At 35.7% G+C, this 10294-nt stretch overlaps 2 long non-coding RNA genes across 2 annotated transcripts; both read left to right on the top strand.

Annotated features, from left to right (window-relative positions):
* Positions 1-635: 635 nt before the first annotated feature.
* LOC130960407 (uncharacterized) lies at positions 636-1560 on the top strand. Its single transcript, XR_009079090.1, has 3 exons — positions 636-825; positions 942-1021; positions 1124-1560. It is a non-coding gene; the product is annotated as an uncharacterized LOC130960407 (long non-coding RNA).
* Positions 1561-7269: 5709 nt separating this feature from the next.
* LOC130960406 (uncharacterized) lies at positions 7270-8745 on the top strand. The gene is made up of 3 exons (XR_009079089.1): positions 7270-7977; positions 8094-8173; positions 8276-8745. It is a non-coding gene; the product is annotated as an uncharacterized LOC130960406 (long non-coding RNA).
* Positions 8746-10294: the final 1549 nt, after the last annotated feature.

Consider the following 10294-nt stretch of genomic DNA (forward strand, 5'->3'; position numbering starts at 1 on the left):
ATAATATTTTTCAATGTAATTTTAATGGATTAAATGAGATTTTTAATTGATACTCTATACTCTAATTTAATTAAAATTACCAAATTCTAATTTATCTAAAAACCCCTAATTTCACATTTGCCTTGCCCCAAATTAAATTAAACCCTAAACTCCTTTGCCTCAGCTGCACCGCCACCCCTCTTTCATCCCTTTCAGTATAACACTACTCACCCACAATCCCTAATTCAGTGCTGCTACCCCCTCACACACCTTCACCTCAGCTCCACACATACTCAGCCTCACTACCCTCTCATTAATACAACACACACGCACAGCTCCGCACTCACCGACGGAAGAGAAGGAAGGGAGCGCAGCGCCAGGGGCGGAGAAGCTCGCTGCCGTCAACCCTGCCGTCGCCGTCCGTGAAGTCCGCGCTAGTGCCGTCGCGGAGGAACGTCCCTGTTGTTGCAAACTATTGCCATCGCCGATGAGGATCCATAGCTGGGAAGCATGTCGCCGTTGCTGCTGTCCGTCCAGCCGAGCTGTCGCCGTCGCTGCCGGTCCGCCTTGGAGCCCTGGCCGTCGTCGATGGGGTTGAATCCGCCGCCGGCTTGAGCTAAGGGAAAGGAAACCCGTATAGGGGAGAGAGCGGGGGCTTCGTGGCAGCTCCATCGCACCGCTCCTGCCAAGCCACCGCCAAGTCCTGCCGCCGATCGGAACCCTAGCCACCGCCGTTGAAGATGCCACCACCGCCACTGCTGTCAATTGGGATCAAAATTGTTGCTGTGTTCCCAGAGCTGTCATGGAAGTGGTTGATTCGGTCCCAATTCCTCCATTGTAGAGACTGTAAGCTTTAATCCTTGTCTTGGTTCCATCCTGTTTCTCTGTTTTTCTCCTATTCTAGCTAAGGGAACCTATGTCTCTGTTTAGTACTGCTACTCTGTTTTCCTGTTTGTTGTTAGAACCATTATGGTGGTGTTGAGGCCATCAGGAAACTGTTAGAGCTGCTGTTGACAAGTTTGATATTGCTACCTCAATTCTGGTTTGCTCTTCTCCTTGATTACATTCCATTTGTAGATTTTATTGTCATTCCCATGCTTGTTTTGATTTAATTCTAGTATATGCCCTGTTTTGAAATTCTCAGGGTTGTGTTCACTTTTGATACCCATTCAATTTGGATTTTCTATTCTGCTGTAATTACCATTACCGTCGTGGATTTATTGCCACTGCTGCCATGAAACGAAAAGGGAAGGGGATCGTCGCGTTTGATTTCCTTGGATTTCGACACTTTGAGGTAGGGGTTTGTTTCAAAGTTAACATATTTTGGGGTTGAATACCTGATGAGTTTAGTGGATTAATGCAAGTGAATTAATTTCTGTGCTGAAAATGACTTTCTGCTGTGATTGAAATTGTGGCTGAATTGATTATTGATTTATCATTTTTTTTAGTTTCTGGCAAAAATAAAATGATTGAACAGGTTGATTTTGAACCTTGGTTTGAAAATGATTTTTATTGATTATGCAAAAAATGGTTTTGGAAATGTTAATTTGAAATGTTGGTTTTGATTGAGCCGAAGTTGAAATGAGGGAACCCGTAATGGGTGGCCAACTCCAATTTTAGGGGAGGTGCTGCCGAAATTTTTCTAAGAATTTCGAAGAAGTTGACCGTGATTTTGAAAATGGTTTTGATTTAAGTATCTTTAATAAGAGAAGTATGTTTTGAATGTTTAAAAAGATTATTAAAGAGATTTGGATTTTTTTATGATTTGGTTAACTTGTGGTTTTAAAACTCATTTGTTTTCTAGTGATGAAATGAGATTTGATTAACTAGTAAAAATACTTTAAAATAGTAAATTGAGTATAAATTTAAGAATTTGGGAATAGGAAGGTGAGTTTAAGGTTGTTAATGATATTGAATATAACCGTTAAGAGGAAGAAAGTTATTTTAAGAAATAAGATGAAATAACTGTGGTATTGGTTTAGAGGTGAATTTAGTGAGTTGTTTGAGGGTTATCCTTGAAATTAAGGTGAAATTTAGTGACAATTAGGTTGTTTGAGATCTGATGATGATTCTGGTTAATTATAATGTTGTGGGGTGATGATTGAGGTCGATGACATTGGTTATGATATTGATGGCAAGATTTGTGATAAATGAAATACGGTTTTAAAATGAACTTGGAAATGGGATTTGGATTGATGAATGATTATGATGTTGAGAATGTTGATATGTGAACTTTGAGTTATTTACATGGCTTATGAATTTGAAATATCTGAGATACGAGGTTCCCTGGATTAAGTACCGTGGCTTGCCACCACGTGTACCAGGTTGAAAACTCGATACTCTGTTGACCCTACGACGTAAGTGTGACCGGGCACTATATAAATTCCCGGGAATGTTACCCCCATTGAGCAATATTGATTATGTGAGAAAAACTATGCATAGACTCTTGGGGATGCACGTCGGGGGACAGTCTAAGGACAATTCAGACTTGTCGGGTTGGCTGGATAACCGACAGATGAGCCTCATCAGCCATAGGACAGGCATGCATCATATGCATTTGTATGTTTTGATTGAATGTGCAGTTGTTTTGGTTTGCCTAATTGCTTAGCCATGTTTATCTGCTACTTGTCTTACTTGCTGTACTTGAATCCTATCTGTGATTTTCTTTGTTTGTCTTGTATGTGTGTGTTTATTTGAGAAACCCTTTTCGGTGGAGGCGTGAAGAGGGTGGTTCATGGTATATGGTAGTGAAGGTTGGGGCAGGTAGACTAGGTATTGCTTGAGTATTCTAATGTATGGTACCACTTAGATGGTAGTGAGCGAAGTAAATTGGATAGAAAGTCACTAGGCATGTCTTTGGTCTTTTTGTTTCTTTAAGCTATTAATCCTTCTGATTTGTAAGTTAAAAGAATTTTCTTTAAACACCCTTTTAAAATAAGTTTTTCACTAAACTTTTCCAAAAGCTATTTTAAGAATAAACTGCTTTATTATGGAGTTAATTTTATTTGCAAGTATTTCTTTACTTTGATGGTATTCCCATCCCTACTGAGGACGTGTGGTTTGTTCTCACCCCAATATCTTCCACCTTTTTCAGTGACAGGTTCGAAGAGTCAGTTTGAAGCTGTGGGTGATTATTGGCTTTATATATGAGTTAAGTTGCTTTTATAGTGTTCCCTCGCTTGTTGCTTAAGATTGTATTTTATACAGAGGGATAGGTGTTGCATCTGAACAATTCTTTTGATTTACTTGTATAAGATTTGTTATTATAGGTAATTATGTTATTATTAATATTTGGTGATGCTTAATGTATGATTTTTAACGAATACCAAGCAATTTTCTGGTATTTTATTCAAGATTGAAATGCGAGTTCAAACTAAAGGCTCAATATTAAATAGTTAGTAAGGAAAGCAGGTTAGTAACGCCTTATTTTTGGTACGATCATGACGTATTAAAGGTTGGGTGTTACATTATGGTATCAGAGCAGTTTATCCTGATTAGAGCCTTGGGAAATGACTGACTATGCTTCATTGCATACTCTGAGTGTTTGTCATGTAGTAGGTCTTGTCCAGATAACAAGAACTAGAGCTTTGTACACATGACTGTCTATTGATTAACGTTGTTAGCTTACCGTTACATATCTGTTGATGTTAAGTCTGGCCAACTTAATGTTGGTAGTTTTGTGTACGGAAAGGTTAACGGGTTATCATAGACGAAATAGAAGTAATAGGTAACGCTTGTAATGCGATTTGGGAACGTTAGGAGTTAATTTTTTAGGTTATTCTGTTATTTGTCTCGAAATTCTGCTGATGACATGTGACTTGTTCCTCCTTGATGTGCCTTGAAGTCCTTGTTTGAGATTCCTTTCTTGAAAAATAATTTGACTATTTTCCAATCCTATCCCTTCGTTTATATGCTTTCTGATTTATGTTGTTTAAACTCTTTTTCTTAACTCATGTACTTTGAAATAACAGAGTGATCATTGAGATCTTTGCGATCTTGCTATCGATTAAGTTATTTTCCTTGAGAGTATTGCATTTTTTTTAATTAGCTGCAAATTTGCTTGAATTGTCATATTCTGTGAACTGATTTTCCTTTTTGCACATTTCAATACTCTTGAATATCTTTATAAGGTTGTGATTTTAAGTGTCCTATTCACTCTTGTTTTAAATTTAAAAAAAAAAAAAGAACTTTTGGTTTATTCTTGTGTAAGTTATTATTGACTTTGCATTGTTTTACTTGAACGGTGCATTTTCTATTCCTTTTTATGAGCAAAACTTTATCTCAGGTTTCCTTCTAACTGGATTGCAGTTTCATGCATGCTTTTATTTAGTCAATATTTGAATACCTTTTTCAAAGTATTTGAGAAAATATAATTTTGTTCTTACCCAAATTAAATCTTTTCTTTTTGAAATTCTGCATAGTTTACTTCAAATTGAATTTATATTGGAATAAAGCCATGTTCAAGTTCTTGTTATTCTTTTGAAAGATGTTTGCTACTTATCTTTTCTTTTAGGCCGTGAAATGAATTTTTCACAAGTTTTCCATTCTTTTATGAATGATGCATTTAAAAGTATTTTAATCGTACTCTTGAGTTATGTGAACCTTGTTTTGGATTTAAGATATTCTTTTCTGCAAACCTCATGCTCCTTTTATTCAGCTTGAACTCATTTCAAAATATTGCATTGTTTTTCATTTTGTTGGTCCTATCAAATTCTTTTGATTTAAGTTTCTTATTTGAAATACGATTTGATTCTCCTTTTTAGCGCATCTCAATGTCCTTAAATATCCTTATGAGGTTGCGATTTCAAGAATACCTTGGAATTTTGGTTTTAAGTCTTTTTAAAGAAATTTCAAGTCAATCTTTTCTTGCCTAATTGTGTCCATAGCCCTCTTTTTAATCTGATGAAGATGTTTTAAACTTAGCATACTTTTATTCATATGAGTTCTTGAAAGCATATGTATTTTGAGACTTTACCTCAAATCTTTTTTTTTGAAACAAGATTTGGATTCCTTTCAACTTTATTGCAATTTCACTATATATCTCTAATTGACCAAATATTTATGAATTTTTAAGAAATTACTTTTGGTTCTTAGCTTAATTAAATTCCATCTTTCAAATTTCATATATTCTATCTTTACCTTAAGAATAGTTCTGATGTACAAGAACTTGATTTTCCTTCTAATCCTATTGCAATTTATGCATATTTTGTTTGGTTATATGCTTAAACATATTTTGAGATTCTTGAAGGAAGATTTTGCTTCATTTTATGAACCTCAGTAATATATTTCGGCCCAGGTATGTTTTGAAGCAACGCAAACATCTATACTTTTGTTAGTTCTTTTAAATATTTATTTCATATCTTTCCTTTTTACAAAGTAAGATAATCCTCTTCTTAAATTCATCTATTCTTTGTAGATATTCCACTTAATTATGTTCCTAAACATTGTCTTAAATTTTGTAAACGACGTCGTTGACTTTGGTCACTCTCTTCTTATGAGTCTTATACTTTAAATTTAGTTTGAATTCAATTCTAACGAATGTATCATTTTTTCTCATCGTCTCCATTGAAGTTGTTTGAACTATTCATACATCCGCCTCTTATTTTTATAAAATACTATTGAATCTGTATGAGTATCTATCCTGGTTATTACACTTCCTTATATAAATTCTATACTCTTTGACATGACATTAAATTTTATTCCGTACAACATCAATCCTTGAATCTTTGAAAATGTTAAGTGTTCCTTTTAATCAGGCCATATTGGCTTGTGCGTTCCAATCGTGCCGTGTAATTTGACGTGTCGTTTGCTTTTTCTTTTCTTGAGATGTAATTTATATTTCTTTGCTTCATAATTTGTACCTTACACATATCTTGATCTGTTTACACTTCTATGTTAAGACTCTTGCAGCACAATTATTGATCTTATATTCTATCATGAGCTATAAAACCCTTGGGGTTGTCCGAAGTTGTTCTATTACGATGCATCACTACCGTCCTTAGTCATTCTTCTTTTATAAAATCTCATACTTCTTCGACTCAACTTGAATCTGCTTCAAACTAATGCGCTGTTTTCTTCTTATTAATTCTATCGAATTTCTTTGATTCAAGAGTTACCCTTGTAGTTGCCAATTGATTCATTTCTAGTAATCTCATTGTTTGTATATCCTTATTTGCTTGTGATCTCAATAGTTCTTCAAATATTTGTAAGGGTTGTTCTATTCACTTGTCTTTTTTTTCTGAGGTCTTGTGTCCTTCTAAGTAAACTCGAAATTTGTTTTAATGTCAGTGCGTCCTTTAGATATAGCAAGCGATACACTAGTTCTTTAGGACACGTTTTGCAGACATAGAATGTGAAGTTTACAAGTATGCGATGACACAAGATATTGTGAAGCGTTGCTTCATGCGAAAGGATTTTGTAGATGTTAGACTTGTGACCAATAGTAGGTGTGTGGAATAATTGATGAGGTTGAAAACTTTTGGACGAGTTGCCCAATAAAGCACAGTTGGGAATAGTGTAGATATGCCCTTATGGAGTTAGAAGGTGGAAGCTTTAAAATTAGTACAAGATCTGTTTGCAAACGTTATTCCGTTTGTTTATACCAACTTATTTTTCAACCTTTTGTCACTTTGAATACCAGTTTGTTTTTGTAAACACCTATCTTAAAGATTTATTGATATTCCATACCACTGTATTTTTATCCAGTATTTGAAAATTTATATATAAGTCAAGATTTCTTGTTTTTCTAAATTATGCAAAAGTAAAGTATTAAAATTATGAAATATCTTGTATATAACTTTAATTTTCGAGGACGAAAATTTTTATAAGGTGGGTAGGATGTAAGACCCAGAACTTTTGGAAAATAATATTATGAGTTAATTTCAATTTACTTATTTATTAAAGACTTTATTTTTTATTAAAAGTAATTAAATCAAGTTTTGATAATTAAATTAGAAATTTTACTTAATTTTATAATTATTGAATAATTTTCTATATTTAAATTATATAGCTTAACAGTTGTAATAAAACAAGAATTTTATACGATTTAGTTAAATAATTGAGATTTTGAAATTTAATACTTTAATTTTTATAAACAAAGAAAATTAATTATATTATTCTTAATTTTAAATTAGAATACATGATTAAATGCCAATCAGTAAGTTGACAATCAAATAATATTTTTCAATGTAATTTTAATGGATTAAATGAGATTTTTAATTGATACTCTATACTCTAATTTAATTAAAATTACCAAATTCTAATTTATCTAAAAACCCCTAATTTCACATTTGCCTTGCCCCAAATTAAATTAAACCCTAAACTCCTTTGCCTCAGCTGCACCGCCACCCCTCTTTCATCCCTTTCAGTATAACACTACTCACCCACAATCCCTAATTCAGTGCTGCTACCCCCTCACACACCTTCACCTCAGCTCCACACATACTCAGCCTCACTACCCTCTCATTAATACAACACACACGCACAGCTCCGCACTCACCGACGGAAGAGAAGGAAGGGAGCGCAGCGCCAGGGGCGGAGAAGCTCGCTGCCGTCAACCCTGCCGTCGCCGTCCGTGAAGTCCGCGCTAGTGCCGTCGCGGAGGAACGTCCCTGTTGTTGCAAACTATTGCCATCGCCGATGAGGATCCATAGCTGGGAAGCATGTCGCCGTTGCTGCTGTCCGTCCAGCCGAGCTGTCGCCGTCGCTGCCGGTCCACCTTGGAGCCCTGGCCGTCGTCGATGGGGTTGAATCCGCCGCCGGCTTGAGCTAAGGGAAAGGAAACCCGTATAGGGGAGAGAGCGGGGGGCTTCGTGGCAGCTCCATCGCACCGCTCCTGCCAAGCCACCGCCAAGTCCTGCCGCCGATCGGAACCCTAGCCACCGCCGTTGAAGATGCCACCACCGCCACTGCTGTCAATTGGGATCAAAATTGTTGCTGTGTTCCCAGAGCTGTCATGGAAGTGGTTGATTCGGTCCCAATTCCTCCATTGTAGAGACTGTAAGCTTTAATCCTTGTCTTGGTTCCATCCTGTTTCTCTGTTTTTCTCCTATTCTAGCTAAGGGAACCTATGTCTCTGTTTAGTACTGCTACTCTGTTTTCCTGTTTGTTGTTAGAACCATTATGGTGGTGTTGAGGCCATCAGGAAACTGTTAGAGCTGCTGTTGACAAGTTTGATATTGCTACCTCAATTCTGGTTTGCTCTTCTCCTTGATTACATTCCATTTGTAGATTTTATTGTCATTCCCATGCTTGTTTTGATTTAATTCTAGTATATGCCCTGTTTTGAAATTCTCAGGGTTGTGTTCACTTTTGATACCCATTCAATTTGGATTTTCTATTCTGCTGTAATTACCATTACCGTCGTGGATTTATTGCCACTGCTGCCATGAAACGAAAAGGGAAGGGGATCGTCGCGTTTGATTTCCTTGGATTTCGACACTTTGAGGTAGGGGTTTGTTTCAAAGTTAACATATTTTGGGGTTGAATACCTGATGAGTTTAGTGGATTAATGCAAGTGAATTAATTTCTGTGCTGAAAATGACTTTCTGCTGTGATTGAAATTGTGGCTGAATTGATTATTGATTTATCATTTTTTTTAGTTTCTGGCAAAAATAAAATGATTGAACAGGTTGATTTTGAACCTTGGTTTGAAAATGATTTTTATTGATTATGCAAAAAATGGTTTTGGAAATGTTAATTTGAAATGTTGGTTTTGATTGAGCCGAAGTTGAAATGAGGGGACCCGTAATGGGTGGCCAACTCCAATTTTAGGGGAGGTGCTGCCAAAATTTTTCTAAGAATTTCGAAGAAGTTGACCGTGATTTCGAAAATGGTTTTGATTTAAGTATCTTTAATAAGAGAAGTATGTTTTGAATGTTTAAAAAGATTATTAAAGAGATTTGGATTTTTTTATGATTTGGTTAACTTGTGGTTTTAAAACTCATTTGTTTTCTAGTGATGAAATGAGATTTGATTAACTAGTAAAAATACTTTAAAATAGTAAATTGAGTATAAATTTAAGGATTTGGGAATTGGAAGGTGAGTTTAAGGTTGTTAATGATATTGAATATAACCGTTAAGAGGAAGAAAGTTATTTTAAGAAATAAGATGAAATAACTGTGGTATTGGTTTAGAGGTGAATTTAGTGAGTTGTTTGAGGGTTATCCTTGAAATTAAGGTGAAATTTAGTGACAATTAGGTTGTTTGAGATCTGATGATGATTCTGGTTAATTATAATGTTGTGGGGTGATGATTGAGGTCGATGACATTGGTTATGATATTGATGGCAAGATTTGTGATAAATGAAATACGGTTTTAAAATGAACTTGGAAATGGGATTTGGATTGATGAATGATTATGATGTTGAGAATGTTGATATGTGAACTTTGAGTTATTTACATGGCTTATGAATTTGAAATATCTGAGATACGAGGTTCCCTGGATTAAGTACCGTGGCTTGCCACCACGTGTACCAGGTTGAAAACTCGATACTCTGTTGACCCTACGACGTAAGTGTGACCGGGCACTATATAAATTCCCGGGAATGTTACCCCCATTGAGCAATATTGATTATGTGAGAAAAACTATGCATAGACTCTTGGGGATGCACGTCGGGGGACAGTCTAAGGACAATTCAGACTTGTCGGGTTGGCTGGATAACCGACAGATGAGCCTCATCAGCCATAGGACAGACATGCATCATATGCATTTGTATGTTTTGATTGAATGTGCAGTTGTTTTGGTTTGCCTAATTGCTTAGCCATGTTTATCTGCTACTTGTCTTACTTGCTGTACTTGAATCCTATCTGTGATTTTCTTTGTTTGTCTTGTATGTGTGTGTTTATTTGAGAAACCCTTTTCGGTGGAGGCGTGAAGAGGGTGGTTCATGGTATATGGTAGTGAAGGTTGGGGCAGGTAGACTAGGTGTTGCTTGAGTATTCTAATGTATGGTACCACTTAGATGGCAGTGAGCGAAGTAAATTGGATAGAAAGTCACTAGGCATGTCTTTGGTCTTTTTGTTTCTTTAAGCTATTAATCCTTCTGATTTGTAAGTTAAAAGAATTTTCTTTAAACACCCTTTTAAAATAAGTTTTTCACTAAACTTTTCCAAAAGCTATTTTAAGAATAAACTGCTTTATTATGGAGTTAATTTTATTTGCAAGTATTTCTTTACTTTGATGGTATTCCCATCCCTACTGAGGACGTGTGGTTTGTTCTCACCCCAATATCTTCCACCTTTTTCAGTGACAGGTTCGAAGAGTCAGTTTGAAGCTGTGGGTGATTATTGGCTTTATATATGAGTTAAGTTGCTTT

This window comes from Arachis stenosperma, chromosome 2 (genome assembly GCF_014773155.1).
Source record: "Arachis stenosperma cultivar V10309 chromosome 2, arast.V10309.gnm1.PFL2, whole genome shotgun sequence".
NCBI classification, from domain to species: domain Eukaryota; kingdom Viridiplantae; phylum Streptophyta; class Magnoliopsida; order Fabales; family Fabaceae; genus Arachis; species Arachis stenosperma.